Source organism: Humulus lupulus, chromosome 9 (genome assembly GCF_963169125.1).
Source record: "Humulus lupulus chromosome 9, drHumLupu1.1, whole genome shotgun sequence".
Classification (NCBI taxonomy): Eukaryota; Viridiplantae; Streptophyta; class Magnoliopsida; order Rosales; family Cannabaceae; genus Humulus; species Humulus lupulus.
The window spans coordinates 161,353,213-161,370,923 of record NC_084801.1 but is presented as its reverse complement, the minus strand read 5'-3'; the positions used below and the strand labels follow the sequence as shown (position 1 = coordinate 161,370,923).

At 41.2% G+C, this 17,711-nt stretch overlaps 1 non-coding gene across 1 annotated transcript; it reads right to left on the bottom strand.

Moving 5' to 3' along the window:
- Positions 1–16,999: 16,999 nt before the first annotated feature.
- LOC133802872 (small nucleolar RNA R71) lies at positions 17,000–17,106 on the bottom strand. The gene has a single exon (XR_009877619.1). It is a non-coding gene; the product is annotated as a small nucleolar RNA R71 (small nucleolar RNA).
- Positions 17,107–17,711: the final 605 nt, after the last annotated feature.

Sequence of the window (17,711 nt, the reverse complement as noted above, 5' to 3'; positions counted from 1 at the left end):
TTCTGAACCTGGCAGAGTTCTATTAGAGTATCGACCAATAAGACATTACAGGCGCGGCGGTTGAGTTTTTCTTACAACCAGCATGGTCGCACACTCCGCATATTTCAATATGATCTTGGGTGAATCAAAGTCAATCCCGAGATTATCTCCTATGATTCCTGATTATCCGATTAATTAGGAGAGAATATATGTAACAAATTCATGTAATCCTCCTTGAGCCTATAAATAGAAAAAGGAAGCTCAAGGAAGGGACTTTTTGGCTATTAGATTAACGATTGTACTGTTTATCTCTCTCAGGTCTGTGAAACTCGGAGAACCCTAGTTCTTTGATCACTCCTTTGAGATCTCATATCAATAACAACTCAAGTGGACGTAGGTTATTACCAGTTTCTGGGGCCGAACCACTATAAATTCTTGTGTGCTTTACTGTTTTTGTCATTATATTCATTCCAACATATCTATCCACATCAAGCATTTTGACTCCGTGTCAGTTGACCAAAACAAGGGCCAACATCATATATGTGATCTCAAACACGTATTGGTACGGGAGCATTATGTTTGAGATAAATAAACTTGAATAGTTCACAGTAAAATAAAGTTATGGAATCTTTAGATTAATTACTGGAAGTACGGTCCACTAGTATTATGAATACATGTGATCTAGATCCGGATCACTAGGTGTTGACGGTAAGAACTCGTCAATGATTAAAGGTTAGAAAATCGTGATCTCTATACTACAGAAAGCTTTGAATCAGATGGAAAGAACTCGAATCAACAGAAGAAAACCAAAGCAACAATGAAACCAAGATCATATATTTCTTAAGTCTCTTTCATACACTCAGTTTTCCAACCCCCTTAACCTGAGGGGTTGGGGCCTATTTATAGGGGGGCTCTATTGGCCCCTGATACAAACAAGTCCCAGACGATAGGGACGTACACAGGTACTCTGATAGTGTACTGGCTCAGGGCGTAGTGTTGTCTACCCTGATGATGCCAGAGTCGTGGCCTAGGACATAGTACTGTCGGCTCTGGCGTATGGTCGGGGGTGTCCAAGTGGTTCCACTACTCTTCGTACAGGTCCATACCGCCACTACTCCTCAGATGCATATGACAGGGTCGTGCCTCTGTTCCCTCCACAACCGTACGCCCCGTGTCAGTACACGTGTCCTGTACCCGGTCGTCCTCATCAGTCCCCGTTTGATACCCAATGCTGGCTTGGCAATACCATTAAGTGTCTTTAAGTGCTCCTCATGCCAATGTCAAGGAGGCTTCAACCTGTACGTGTTATGTGAAGCCATGGTGCTAGGAGTCGAGGCTGGCCTACACAGGTCACATGGAGGCGAGGCTGAAGACACGGGCAGCGCAACATGGCTGCACCTTCGCATAGCGAGGCTGCCCCCCTTCCCCCCGGGTGCAGGCGTGGCGAGGCTCAGGGCACGGGCGCCACAACAAGGCCTCACCCTCGCGCAGCGAGGGTGCCTTGCATAGCAAGGCTAACCTTCATCTCCCGAGTGCAGGCGAGGCTCGATGCTTGATGGGATGGGGTGAACGCAGATGGCCAGCTGGGGACCCTCACATAGCGAGGGTGACGTTCGGATTGGCAAGCGGCCAAGGGCCCTCGCATAGCGAGGGTGGCCCTCTTAGCCCAATTCCCTCACCATCATGTGACGTCCTTATCCCCTTGTGTGGACAATGAGTAGCTCTTAGGATGTCTCGTAGTATAGAGCTTCACTTGTTAATAGAATTCACAAGGGAAAATTTTCCACATTTACACTTCCCCTCGAGTCTATAAGTACACTTTTAAGTGTGTTTGTAGACTCTCTCTATTTCTCTTGCTTGACATGTACGGCCAACCTTGGGGGACTTAGCCTTGGAAAGTTTCCCAACGTCGCTCGAAGAAATACGAGGTGAGGCTTGGAGTTGTGTTTCTTTATAGTGCCCAAAGAAACACAACAACCATCTAACTCTTGGGAGATCCATGAAAATCCCTAAGATTGCATAAGGACCAATCATCCTCAATTGCGGATCCCAAGGTTACCCATACTCTTGATCTCCACCATTCATAGGGAGATAGATCCAATGGCTAGGCAGCCTTGACTTTCCTTATAAATACCCCAAGGCTTGAAGCCACTTCTCCACACCAAGACTTGCCTAGCCTAGTGGCATGCTCTCCAACTTATTTTTCAAGAGTTCAAGGGTTCTATCCTCCTCCAAAGCATTCTTGAGGTACCCTTTCTTTTATTTTCGTTACTCATCCTTTTTTTTTATATATATATATATTTTTTTTTTGTTTCCTTATCTTTTTTTAGCTTCGTGGTGACGCTGGGCATTCCCTTGCTCCTACGGTCTTGCCTCTGCTCCTTTGCAAGTCTATCCTTGCACCCCTTCAGCTTCATATTCCCACAGGTATGCCTCCTTCCTCTCTTCTCCCTTTTGTTTTGCATTGATTACGCGAGGGTAGAATTGATGGTTGCACGACACTCATTCTTCAGAGTTTAACATTCTCTTCGTATAGCCTTTCTAGTACCCATACATAGGCCCTTTTTTTATACCCTCACACTCATGTTGTAGATATAGAGTCACCCTTAGGCGTACATGCCTTCAAGTCTTAGCTAGTCCATGGCGTCTAGGCGATGTCCCAAATGTCCGTCCAATGTCTAATTTATTGAGTTGTCATCCTCCGACTCAGGGGTCGACGCACGTAGACCCTCTAACCGCGGAGGTGTGCGGGCGCTATACCTCAGGAGACTGTCTTACCTAAGACATAAAGCATGCGGCCTGGAGAGGGAGCTAGAATCCCATCCTAGGGACGCGGATTCTGGTCTCTCCCCCCAGCAAGCGACATACATTTCCCAGCTACAATCAATCCTCTAGGATTGCCTTTCTGAAATTGCTTGCCTAGAAGAAAACTTGCCCCCTGAGCCTTTTTCCTTTTGTCGTGACGAGTCTCCCGGTCATAAGGATTCCTCCTTCGAAGGCGGTAGACATGAATTGGTTGAACTGGAGTTCCTTTCCATGGTTCCGCCCGTGATTCCTCTCCTATCCCATGTCTTGCGCCTTAGGGTCAAGCAAAGCGCTGGTAGACATAGGACATGTGGGGGGTCTTCCAGGACCCTCAGAAAGTCTATTGCTCATAAACTGCCTATCTTTGTCCAGGTACCCGAGATGTCGAAGAGAGCCCTGGACACCTCCGATGAAACCGGCAGGTCCACAGTTACCCTGAAGAAACTGGGCAACATGCTGAAAGCTCATAAGTTACCCTTGAATCTCAAGTTTGTTATACCAGAGCGCAAGGAACGCGCGTCAACACCGCCAAAAGGGTTCGTGGCATTCAGCGATTCCATAATCCGATCTGGTGGAGCTTTGCCACTTCACTCTTTCTTCATCAAAGTGTTGGACTACTTTCAATTAGCGATACTACAATTGTCCCCCAACTCCTGGGTGATGCTTAGCTGCCTATATGTGCTGTACCGTCAGGTGTACTCTAGGGGGCCTTCAATGAGCGAGGTTCATTACTTATTCACCCTGAGGGAGAATAAATCTGCCCCCGGGTTCTACCAACTCCAGAAAGTCGCAGCCCTTAAAGGGAGTTCCCTCGTGGAGGGATCTATTTCCAATAGGGGGTCGTGGAAGTCAAACTACTTCTTTACTTATAGCGGGCAGACTCGACACTCTAGCTTCAACACCCCATGTAAGGCTATTCTCACTTTGATCCCATATATCATAGGTTTCTCTTATTATTTGACTTCTCTCTTTTTTTTTTATAGCTTTTCTAACTGTGGTTATTTCTTTTCGTTTGATGGCAGGTCTCTTAGGGGTTGTTGGCCCCAACTTGAAACGGTCGGCTCATGACCGAGTAATACAAATCCTGGCCATGTCGAAGGTATGCAAACAAGCCAGCGCCCTTTTCACAGAGAGCAATCTCCACTTGTACGGGTTGCTGACCCAGGACCAGAAAGTTACCCTATGCTCCATTTCCTCTGAATCTGAGGATCCACGCCCCGCGTCACCTGACCCCGCGTCACCTGACCCCGCGTCACCCGTCCCTGCGGGTCCACGCCCTATGTCCCCCGACCCTGTGGATCTACCCCCAGCGGCACCCGTACTCGAGAGTCCGTGAGTATATGGTCACGATGAAAGAAATTATGATGAAGTAGCCGATAGGGACTATGTCTACCCCCCGGGCGACCATATGGACGTTGAGGAGACCATGGTGTCTGAGAACTACTCCTGCTTGTACTATGTTGCTGGCAGGGCTAAGGGTGTAGCCAATGACGGTCATATTGAAGGTGCTACCTCTCGGATGTCGCCGTCAATGCCTGGCGGCGAGTTTGCCTTCGATGCCTGTGTCCCTTGCCCCTCCGTGCCTAGAAGGAATTTTGTCATTCCTCCTTTTGATGGGGCTCCTTCACCCCCGAGGAGGCATCCACAGGCATCTCTTTACCCCAGGAAACGACTCCGCACTCTTCTGCTCCCCGCACCACCGCAGATGGGTCAAGGCCTTCTCGGTCCCCATCCTTGCCAAAGTGGGCCTTGGCCGGCACTCACGCCTCCCCCGGCCCAGCTCATGTTTCTATTCCTAAAGATCATCCTCTGGCGAGCCAGTATGGGGAAGCCATGAGCCATCACTTGGGAAACTTTCCCAAAGGTGAATGGGGGACGCTGCACAATGTCCCCTAGGCTGAGCTAGAGAACGCCTATATGCGAGCCTCCCTGCAAGTAACTGTCGCGATACTTGGTTTATTCATTTATGATGGCCATATATATACTTTTTATATTATTTCTGGTATATCGTCTGACCCTTGAGGCTTTGTTTCATATCCTCGCCTTCACTCAGGCTTCCATCTTGAACCATCGGCTGCTCGCCTCCCACTCTTCATCGGCCCAAAGGTTGCAACACGAGCTTGAGGAGGCACTAGGGAACCTATTGGTGGCCGAGACTGCAAAGGATGCCTTGTCAAGTCAACTGGCCGAGGCGGTGTGCCAGAGGGATACCGCCTTGGCCCGGGCTGTATCAACCTCTCATACCAGCATTCAGCTGGAGGCTACCATCCAAACTCTAAACGGGAAGATCGTTGTGCTCGAGGCTGAGCTTGTGAACGTTGAGGATCGCATAATCGAGAAAACGTTGCATGCTGTCTGGAGGACTAACCCCACCGTTGACCTATCTCCTTTTGGAGACTATGCCGTAGAGAAGATTTCTGAGTGGAAAGGTCGAGGTGGAGATTTGTAGGTCAGTCTATGTATGCTTTTGCTATGTAATCCCTCGCACCACTTCTTCTCTTTTTCTCTTTTTTTTTTTATCAAACTTAAGGAGCTCTGGTAAGTCCCTCTTATTACTATTGTTCGTGGATTACATATTTTTCTTTGATCTGATGGCGATAATCTTTCTGGTGCACCTTGATTATACTTGTAAGGACACGTTAACCCGTTGGGCTGTTGGGGTCCTTTTATATTCGTTGCGTGTGCTTGTTACTTTTTGCGAGAAGCGTCCTTCTCGTCCTTATACATAGTACTATTTTTTCAAGGGTCCCTTGTAAGACCCTTTTTGGCTAGCCGGCTTAATGGTCGATCTAGACTTATCGGGTGATTCCCTCCTTACGGCCTCACCTCTTGGGGTGTCAGCCTTTAGTTAGAGGTCATCCTTTTAAACTGTTCCCTTGATATTCATAAGGGTAGCTAATCCTTTGAATATAAGAGTTTTTTTTTTTTACTCATGCCTCTTGTCCTACCCCCCAAGTGCTTGGTGAGATTTATTTCAGTAGGCAGTTCGGTTGATGCTCGCATGAAAAAGAAAAATCACATGTGAAGTTGTGAACATTTTCATTCATAGTAGTCAGATTACAACGATATACATATAAAAGGCTTACATCTACTTGGGAGGTTATATAGGCCACCCCTTTGATTCTCGTCTACTAGGCTAACATAACATGCAACAAATTAAACACAGATACTACTTGCATCAGACGTGGGAGTCTTACTACTATTCTTACCCGGTTGGGCCCTCCACGATTCTGGGGTCTAGTTCCTGTGGGTCTGTGCCCCCATGCACCACCATCGCCATCGGTTCTCGCAGTTTCGCAGACGTGTGAAGGGAGGTGTTATAACACTCCCTCGCCTCTCTTTGTTCTCCCTTCATACTTGCTACCCCACCAGGAGTTGGGAACTTGACAGTGAGGTGATATATTGAAGTGATTGCTTTCAATTCTCTTAAGGATGGTCTCCCCAATACCGCATTGAAAGCTGAAGCACAATCCACTACGACGAAGTTTGCCATGATTGTGGTCTGTCGGGGTTGTTCTCCCATGGTGAGTGCTAATTCAATCACCCCTAAAGGTTGTATCGAGTCCCCTGCGAACCCATATAAGGAGGATTGACAAGGTTTCAAGTGTCTGATGCCCAAACCCATCTTCTCCAAGGCGAGGCGATATAAGATATCTACGGAACTTCCATTGTCTACGAGGACCCGATGCACCCGCAGGTTGGTCAACTGAATTGTCAACACCAAAGGATCATTATGGGGAAAGTGCACCCCTCGTGCATCCTCCTCTGTAAAAGTGATTGAGTCATTTTCTCCCTTAAAGCTTTTCAGGGGGCGCTGTTCCAAACTCATAACACAGGGTGGTGGACTTCGCCTGGCTTCTCTAGCGTACCTATCTCGTCCTTTCTGGGAGTCTCCCCCAAACCCCGGACCTCCGAAAATAGTTCTCACTTCTCCCTGGATCTCTGGAGCTCCTCTTTGCGTCTTAGATATCACTGGTTCATCCTCCGACTCCGGCCTTTCTCTCCTGACATATCGGCCTAGGTGCCCCCTGCGGATGAGCTCCTCAATTTCTTCTTTCAAATGAATACACTCTGCTATGGTGTGACCAATATCCTTGTGGTATTGACAGTATCTATTGGGATCCCTTTGGGACCGATCCTTTCTCATTGGTGGGGGCTTCTTGAAGGGGACCCGTTTCTCGTTGGTGAGGTAGATATGCTCCCTGGTATTCGTCAGGTTCGTATAGAAAGTATAGGCCGCTTGCCTATGGTCGCTTCCCCGCTTGGGCTTTCTATGTTGATCATCCCTCGGCCCTTCGTACGCCCTCTTCTTCTTTGCTCCATTCGACCCTTCATTAGTTGGGGGCTTTGCAGTGGACTCACACTTTCCCGCCTTTAAGTTCGCGTGGCCATCCTCTACACGAATATACTTCTGCGCTCTCTCGTAGAAGTCATCTAGGTCTGTGACTTCCCTTTTGAGCATATTATCCCACAATTTTCTTCCTGGACGCACCCTAACGGTGATGGCCATTTTTAACTCCATGCGGGTCAAGCTCCCCACTTTGGCTGCTTCCATGTTAAACCTGTGGATGTAGCTTTTTAGACTCTCATTTTCGCCCTGTTTTACATTGGCGAGGCTGGTGCCCGGCATTGTATAATCACGCACGGCATGATGTTGTTGGAGAAATTCATCTGAAAACTGTTGCCAAGACCTGACGGATCCCAGTCGAAGTCTTTTAAACCATTTGTACGCAGGTCCTTTCAACGTGACTGCGAAACAGTGGCATCTAGCCCCGCTACTAATCCCCCTCAACTTCATCAAGTCATTGAATGCGTCTAGATGGTATTTGGGGTCAGTGCTTCCTTCATACGGGGTCATATGAGGCTCCTTGAAGTTGGCTGGGAGTCGGATGGCTTGGATCTCTTTGGTGAAGGGTGATTCATGGTCGAATTCCTCCTCAAAGCTTTGCCCTCCAGACGCGGTGACAATCTTACTCCGCAGGCTCCTCATCTCTATATCGAGGTCTTGCCTCCTCTTCTTCAGGGAGTCTCTCAACATGGACGGGTTGACATCTTCCTTTCCTTTGTCGTCCCGGGGGACAGTAGGAGGGGTAGTCCTCTTATCTGCCCTCTTCTTGTTGAGCTCTTCTCGCAGATCCGAGGGCGTCCTCTTTGAGGTGACCTCGGTGTCATTGCGAGAGCCAACATTGTTCCCTTGCCTTGGCCCCTGGGGTGGCCTCGATGGTCCGGGATGCTCATGCGGCTTCTCCCTGGGGGTGTTACTGGTGGAGTGTCTGGTCCTCCCGTCGTCTACCGGGATAGTGGTTTCCTGACCTTTCTCTTTCCTCTTGGGCAGGGTCACGTTCGACTTACCTTGCAACAGGCCATTCAGCACCTCCTGCATGTTCTCCAGGGTGGCCTCCAGCCTTTGGTTCTTACGGTGCAGCTCACAAATCTCCTCTTCATAGAAACGAGATTTAGAACTCAAGCTCACAGAATGGAGCCGGGGTTGTTTGTCACGTCTATGCGTCGAGGGGCCCGGATCCTACCGGCCGGAGTTCGGTACTTATGGTGGTTTGGGAGGCGGGAACTCGTTGGCATTCCCGGGTGGTGCGGTAGTTGTCCTTGGAGGATTCTCACCGGGCGGGACGGCCGGTGATGAGACCTCCCTGTCATTCTCGCAAACCTTAGGGTCCCTTGGGGGCTCCACGTCTCGGGGTGGAGGTGGATCCTTCATGGAGGCCTTCAGCTGGACTCCGTTAAGGTGGACCTCCACCTCTCGTGGCTCCCTGAGTCGCTTCGAACGTCTTGGCATTTCCTCTTGCCGGAAGTAATGGTAGAACAGTAGCTTGGTGCTTACGTTCCCACAGACAGCGCCAAACTGTTGATGGTAAGAACTCGTCAACGATTAAAGGTTAGAAAACTGTGATCTCTATACTACAAAAAGCTTTGAATCAGATGGAAAGAACTCGAATCAACAGAAGGAAACCAAAGCAACAATGAAACCAAGATCATATATTTCTTAAGTCTCTTTCATACACTCAGTTTTCCAACCCCCTTAACCTGAGGGGTTGGGGCCTATTTATAGGGGGGCTCTATTGGCCCCTGATACAAACAAGTCCCAGACGTCAGGGACGTACACAGGTACTCTGATAGTGTAGTGGCTCAGGGCGTAGTGTTATCTACCCTGATGATGCCAGAGTCGTGACCTAGGACATAGTACTGTCGGCTCTGGCGTATGGTCGGGGGTGTCCAAGTGGTACCACTACTCTTCGTACAGGTCTGTACCGCCACTACTCCTCAGATGCAAATGACAGGGCCGTGCCTCTGTTCCCTCCACAACCGTACACCCCGTGTCAATACACGTGTCCTGTGCCCGGTCGTCCTCATCAGTCCCCGTTTGATACCCAATGCTGGCTTGGCAATCCCATTAAGTGTCTCTAAGTGCTCCTCACGCCAATGTCAAGGTGGCTTCAACCTATAAGTGTCATGTGAAGCCATGGCGCTAGGAGTCGAGGCTGGCCTACACAGGTCACATGGAAGCGAGGCTGAAGACACGGGCAGCGCAACATGGCCGCACCCTCGCATAGCGAAGGTCCCTCGCATAGCGAGGCTGCCCCCCTTCCCCCCGGGTGCAGGCGTGGCGAGGCTCGAGGCACGGGCGCCACAACAAGGCCTCACCCTTGCACAGCGAGGGTGCCTCGCGTAGGGAGGCTGACCTTCGCCCGAGTGCAGGCGAGGCCCGATGCTTGATGGGACGGGGCGCACGCAGATGGCCAGCTGGGGACCCTCGCATAGCGAGGGTGATGTTCGGATTGGCAAGCGGCCGAGGGTCCTCGCATAGCGAGGGTGGCCTTCTTAGCCCAATTCCCTCCCCATCATGTGACGTCCTTATCCCCTTGTGCGGACAATGAGTAGCTTTTAGGATGTCTCGTAGTATAGAACTTCACTTGTGAATAGAATTCACAAGGGAAAAATTTCCACATTTACACTAGGGTAGTAGGACACTTTAGTGGATGTACTTTATATATTAGAGAATATATAGAACTGTACCAGCTATGTTTATCAATACTTAGTTAAATACCGTTTTGAAGTATTAATTAAATATATCAACTGATGATCATATACAAATAGATCTTAATCTTGAAGTTACTATGAACTCATGTTTATGTTATATGAGTTCTTTGATTCACTTGTTAGGGTCTCTCAGAATGATCAGGCTAGAAACTTTTATTTTGGGAACTCATTAATGTAAATGGTTGGGGACATAGTATACAAATATGGAATCTATGCCTTCTCGCAAGAGATTGAATAGTGGTTCTCTTAAGGGTTGACTTTTGGGACTGAAAGGTTATTGAGCTCAAATTCATAATTTAGTTATGAATTAACCTTCACTAGTAAAGTCAATGGCACTTAAGGAAACAAGAGATAATTAAAAGGGTAAAACGGTAATTTTATTCCCGATTAATTATGAACCATTTAGAGGGTCAATTTGTATGCAATGATTATATCAATGGACGCTTTATAATTATAAAGTACACAGTAAATGAAATGTCTATAATTACAATAGTGCAGTCTCATATTTATAGTGGAATAATCATGAGATTAATAAATTAAGATTATTTAATTAATAATCTCAAATTTATTGGAGCTTTGAATTATAGGTCCATAGGTCCACACAGCGGTTCTATCAACACTATTCAAGGGAAGAGTTGATATAAAGGGAAAAATAGTTGAAAGTCATATTTAAGAATAAATTTGTTCTTCGAGCCAAATATGCAATTATATGATAATAGTGATTATTTAATTATTGTATAATTTTCAAAATTATACTAAATAATTTTCAAAATTTAATTAAATAATTAATTAATTATAATTTTCGAAATTATAATAAATTAAATATCTAATTTTCGAAATTATATTGGATTTAATTAATTGGTAGAATTAATTAAATATCTTTATTTGAGTGGGAGATAACAATCTGATAAGTTCAAATTTGATTTGAATTTAAAAGATAGATATTTATTCAAATAATTAATTATATTTGATAATTAGTTAAAAAGATATTTAATTTAAATTTGAATTAGATATTAGGTTGTTAGATTTTTATCTGACAAAGTAGTTTGAATAAATAATTAAATAAAAATAGAAAAATCAAATATCCCTAAAAATTAGGGTGGTACACGACCACATACAATCCATGGACTGTGTGTGGCGTGTACTGCAGTTTTTTAGGGACAGGTTTTTCAATTTTTTTATTTAATTAATTAATTAATGGATAATTCAAAAAATTAGTTTTTGGATATTTTCATTAATAAGATAATTAATTAATTAAAAAGATAAATTGTAAGTTAGTTACAGATTTATTTTTTTAAATTTGAATATTTTCTTTTAAGTATGACTAATCAGAAAATATATAGATAACTAAGACATCTTAGTCATTCGCTCTATGAAAAATATAACGATATTTTTCTCTCCCTGAAAAGATAAAGAACCAATTCCCAGGCCTATTCTCTTGATCTCATGTATTGAGTACATCAAGTAGAATCACAAATAAACTATCCTTTATTCTCTAAGTGCCCACACACTTCATGAGGTGTAGAGAACGCTGTGGAAGATCTTGGTGTGAGTACCTAGGAGCAGCTTGGATAGGAAGATTGTTCTTATAACAAAAAAATAGCAAGGACACTTGATAGGCTTCAAGATGTATGATTTCTATTCTTAACTTGCTTATGATTAATGTATGTATATTAATGGATCCGCATATTTAAATGTAGTTTAAATATGTTACAAAAATTTTGTTGTACACTGGGCCAACCCAACACCTTTCCGCTACGTACTAGGAAACTCGTTCCTAACATAGGGGTCATCATATGATATTCACTCAGGACATGAGGTAAGAAAAATGCACCCAATACGTGTTATATGCGATTAGGGGTTGGCCTGGTTGTTGAACATTGTTATGATTAGGGCTTGAGCCCCTGTGAATGAGCATAATTATGGTTATTGTAACATCTCAAATTCCCTAATAAGACTTAGTGCCTTGATTATGGGGCCAAGAGGGCAATAACTGATTAATTGCATTATTATGTGATTTGATGCGTGAATAAATGAATTATGTGAGTTATATTATAATATGATTGTATTTGCATTCATGTGGGCCTGTTCTTATAAGAAAGACATTTTTGGGATTTTAGCCCGCTAAGGGCATATTTTAATATATATATATATATGTGTGTGTGTGTGTGTGTGTGTGTATAATAATTTAGACTACATTATTATGTGAATAGATTTGGGTTATTCGACATGAGGCGATCCTTGGGAGCAAGTTAGTGGTCTAATCATAACGAGATCAAATACCCAACTCGGGTTAAGCTTAGGGGTATTTTAGTAATTTAGTATATTACTGGGATTTATAGGGTAATGAGAAATTGTTTAGTAATTATCCGAGGATATTGGAAGAAACAGGAATTATGAGGCGTTAATTATGATTAACGGGACATGTGACAAAGTATGAGTTTGCCCTTGGGGGCATAAGAAGGCAAGGCTAAGGGCAAGGGGTACTTTAGTCATTACCAACCTTACGAAGATATATACTTAGCCTATTTTGAACATAGTAGAATAAACAAAAGTATATTTGCAATTAGCTCTCTCTCTCTCAACCATTCTATCTCTCTCTCTCTAGATGGGTTTGGATTTTTCGAGGAAAAAACTAGTGGAATCTAAAGCTTGAATTTGGGTGGTTTGATGTCTTAAGGCTAGGTATGGGTTAGCTGCAGCTAAGAGGACTTAATCTACAGTTGAGGGTACCGCTAGGGCTCGGGAAAGGATTGTGCTCGAGGGTCGTTCATATTTAACTCGCGCTTGGACCAGAGGTAAGAAAACTGCACCCAATACATGATGTATGTGATTAGGGCTTGAGCCAGTTTTTAAATATAGATTTGATTAGGGATTGGACCCCTATAAATGAACATGATTATGATTATGATTGTGATTATTTGATTAAGCATGTTGAATGCTATGTATCAGGATAAATGTTATGTAATATATGCTTGTTTGCATTATCTGATTAAGAAAGGCTTGACTTATAAGTCAAGGACGACAATAGTGCACTGAGCATCGGTCGATTTGGTTAGGCCTAATTAGGAGCGCATTATACGCTTGTCTGACCCAATGGTTGTGGAAAATTAAGCGCCAGTTACGCTGGGCCAACTCTAAGGTTGGTTATATAGAGGATAGGGCGATGGGCCCCGGGGTGACTTTTTAGTCCTATATCCTAGGGCATGGCCCCGGTGTGAGTTATTAGTCATCTAGTTAGGGCAGCAGGCCCTTGTGTGACAGTGTTCTCACTTATTTGTATAGAATGCATGCATGGGTAGGGTTATTACTGCTAGGCATGCATAGAGGATAGGGCGATGGGCCCCGGTGTGAGTACCTGGGAGAAGCTTGGACAGGAAGATTGTTCTTATAACGAAAAAATAGTAAGGACACTTGATAGGCTTCAAGATGTATGATTTCTATTCTTAACTTGCTTATGATTAATGTATGTATATTAATGGATCCGCATATTTAAATGTAGTTTAAATATGTTACAAAATTTTTGTTGTACACTGGGCCAACCCAACACATTTCCGTTGCGTATTAGGAAACTCGTTCCTAACATAGGGGTCATCATATGCTATTCACTCAGGACATGAGGTAAGAAAAATGCACCCAATACGTGTTATATGCGATTAGGGGTTGGCCTGTGATAACTCTAGAAATTAGAGTTATTTTACCACATTTTTTAAGCTAAAAATGATTTAGTTCTTAAGTTTTTAATTAAATTATTAAGTTTTAATTACTTTTTGAATTTATTAGTTTCATTTTAATTTTTATAGATGTTTATGTATTTTTATAATTATTTTGTTGTAAAATTTTATATAAATAAATAAATGAGTATTGTTGAACTTAAATGTTAAATTAAGTTATGATTAATATTTTCAAAGAATTTATATGAATTATTTATAATTGGAAATATTTTATTATGACTTAATTTGCATTTATTTTGTAGGAAATGGTTCTATTTTTGGTTCTTGAAGAGCCAAGAAAGAGTGAAGAAAAGAAAAAGGAATAAGGAGAAAAAAAATGTTATTTTTGAAAGAATGGAGCCAACCAAGCACCTGGGCCTAAGCCCACTCACCAACCCAGGCTCGCCTGCTACAGTACCGCTCCTCACCAGCCAAGGCCCGGTTGCCTCCAATTCGTCCCAGCGCATGCTCCTCAACATCACCAAAGCAGCCACTGCCTCCCACGTTGACTCCACATCTCCCAACTACATCACATATGCACATATGCATATCAACAAACAACCAAGCACGCTCCTGCCTCCTAAAGACCTCCAAGCTGTACGGGCCAGCTTTACATCCAAGGCCCAATAATGAAGCCTTCCTCCACGCCACCAGCTCCCATCAATGAACCCATCTGCCTAGCCCAAGTCAACCATGCCAAAGCCACAAAAATAAGACCAAAAACTCACATTTTTATTCCCAATATTTCTCACTCAAATATCAATTCACTCTTCCCTATTTTTCTTACCTAAATAAACATTCATAATTTATTTTTTTTACCCTAGCTTTTCACTAATATTTTACCCAACCAAACATTTCATCTTTCCAATACTCTTACACTTACTCTATTTATCCTACCACTTCCCAACACAATTAAATTAATCAATTTATTTATTTTAATTTGATTAATTTAATCTCCATATTTTGCCTATAAAAAGAGTCTTGTAAGACCATTTGGAGGGGCTCTTCTTCTTCATTTTTTTTCAACATCTTCTACACATTTTTCTCTCTTCTTTTCACTAGTTTCTCTCTACCACTTTCATCTTTTGAAGAGCATGTCAAGTATGTTATTTTGTAATTTTTATCTAGTTATGAGCTTCTAATCTTTTTCAAAGGTTATTAAGATGATGATGAAGCAAAATGTAACTAGATAGTATTTTTTATTGTATGTTGATTTCCCATTTGTGTAACATTGTTTATGGATTTTTCTATCAAAGATATGCATTTTTCATCTATTATTGAGTGTTAAAGCATATTACACTTAGTTCTTCATTATGCAAAAATATGATACTCTTTGATTAAATGTTTTTCATTAAATTGTTCACATCTAATTCTTAGAGCATAAGTATCATTTTTTGCCTAAACATAATCTCTTTGATTTTTTTGTAGTTTCATTAGGTTGTAACACAACTAATGCTTAGAAATTATATATTTTATAAGTGAAGAAAAATCCTACCTTTTTGAAAGAGTAACTTGTGCTTGAATAGAAAATATATTTTGAAAAAATATATAGTGTGATTTATTTCAACTATATTAAAACTTGGGAATCAATATACTTGTAAATACTATTGAACTTGCATTTTGTGGATTCTAAAATCTTAATAATCTTATTTTACATATCTCATTTGAAAACCATTTTTCTATCTAATCTTAAATCTTTTTATTACTTGTCTTTTATTTTTCTAAAACAAAATCTCATCAAATATTTAGAACTAGGTTAGAATATTCTTGCTTTGTTTGAAATAGTTTCTTTTGATGTTAGTCAACTCCCATGGGTTCGACCTCGTACTTACATGAACATTATATTCCGAAACGATTCGTGCACTTGTGAGTTTAAATATTAAAACACCCTCTTTTGGGATCAACAAGTTTTTGGCGCCGTTGCCGGGGAGTTGTAAGAAAGAAACGATCTTTCTACAAGGTAAGTAACATTCTTCTACTAGTTATTTTATTTTTATTTGCACTATTATCTTAAAAAAAAAAAGTAATATATATCTATAAAAAAAAAATCGAAAAAAAAAGAGTAAAAATCGAAAAAGAAAAAAAAAAGAAAGTTATACATATATTTATTTATATTGTTATATATTATATTATATTATATATATATGTATATATATTTTGGTAGTTGATGGCATTTAGTGCCTCCTACTTACTAATTAGTTGAGTGCATTTGTGCCTCCTAACCCTTTTTCTTTTTCTTTTACTTTTTATGTTCTTTTAGTTGAGTGCATTTGTGCCTCCTAATTACTTGATAGTTGAGTGCAATTTTTGCCTCCTACATACTTGAGCAATTTATCTCTTCTAGTGATGGCATTAGTGCCTCCTAGCTTTTATTTATTTATTTTTTTTATTTTTTTTATCTTAGTTGATGGCACTAGTGCCTCCTAAGTTTTATTATTATTATCATTATTATTATTAGTGTTGGTTGATGGCATAAGTGCCTCCTAATTTTTATTTTTCGTTGATCATTTAGTTGATGGCATAAGTGCCTCCTAATTTTTATATAACTATTTGCTATTGCTATTGTCATTTTATTTTATTTTATTTTTCTTCTTAATTATCTCATTTAGTTAGTTTTAATTTTATTGTTTAAGAAAATACTTGAAAAAACAAAGCTTGTTCTTTCAACATAAGCAATTTTTGCTTAAAGGAAATTTGGCAAAGTTCTCATCCACGCTTATTAATTAACCTCGGGGAGCTGTTATTAAGTTGTGAGTAAGTGGAATCAAATAGTCCTGGGAACAAGTTAAACAAAAAAATATATATATAAAAAATCATAAAATAAAAAAAAATTATATATTTATATGAATAGTATAATATCTTCTTGTTATAAGTATGCTCTGTGGTTGCGGTTCTAACTGATCTTCCACATCAAAAATTTGTTTTCTTGTGATTGTTTGTGCTACTTGGTGAATTTGTGACATTGTATGCATCATTGGCATCACAATTCAAAAAATCGTTTGGTGAAAAAATTAGTGTCTTTACGTGAAATTGAAAGTGTTTTTGAAAATTTAAGCATAATGGAACAAGAAACTAATGTTGTGCAAGAAAAAACTCTTCTTGAATACTTTTCACCCATTTCATCTAATGCTCCATCATGCGTTGTTTTGCCCACTACTAATGCCACTCATTTTGAACTTAAACCATCAATCATTCAATTGTTACCATCATTTTATGGTTTAGAAAGAGAGGATCCGTACATGCATGTAAAAGACTTTTTGGAAATTTGCTCAACCTTTCGTTTTCAAAATTTTTCTGATGAGTCGGTTAAACTTAGGTTGTTTCCTTTTTCTTTAAAAGATAGAGCCAAAGCTTGGTTAAATTCACTTCCAACTGGAACCATCACTACTTGGGATCAACTTTTTAATAAATTCCTTGCTAAATTTTTCCCCATGTCCAAAACTGATAATTTAAGAAGAGAAATCTCCGAATTTTATCAAAAAGATAACGAAGAATTTTATGAATGTTGGGAAAGATTTAAAGATTTATTATTAAAATGTCCCCACCATGGTTTTGAAAAATGGAGACTTGTAAAATATTTTTATGATGGTTTAACCCCTTCAAACCGACAAATGATTCAATCTATGCATACCGGAAAATTTTTAAAATTGCAAGGGCAAGAGGCTTGGGACGCTCTTGAAGAATTGTCTATTAATTCACAACAATGGAATTACTCTGAGCCTAGGTCTAGAGCCAACCCTTCACAAAAAAGATGTAGAGTCCAAGAACTTTACTTAGCTAAGATAGATAATAGTATGATAGTATTTATAGCATTATCTTTGTTACTGTGGATTTTTGGTTCAGACCGGGAATTATTTGGACACTCATAGTAGTACTTATAGATTTTCTAAGTTTAATCTATAGTTTAAGAATATTAAGTATAACCTAAGGTTTGATTAAAGTGACTGATATTAAGGATTATATGTATTATATTATAAGGTTTAGACTTCAACCAATAGGATTTTAAGCACATGTTATGAATGGTAATTAAGGATTAAGTATTTTGGAGGATTAAATTAAATAAGGGTAAAGTTTGAATGTTATAGGGTCAGTCAGCAGCTTTGAATACGTTGAGGGCTTAGTCAAGGCTGTTTACTCCATTCAAACTTAGCTAAAAAT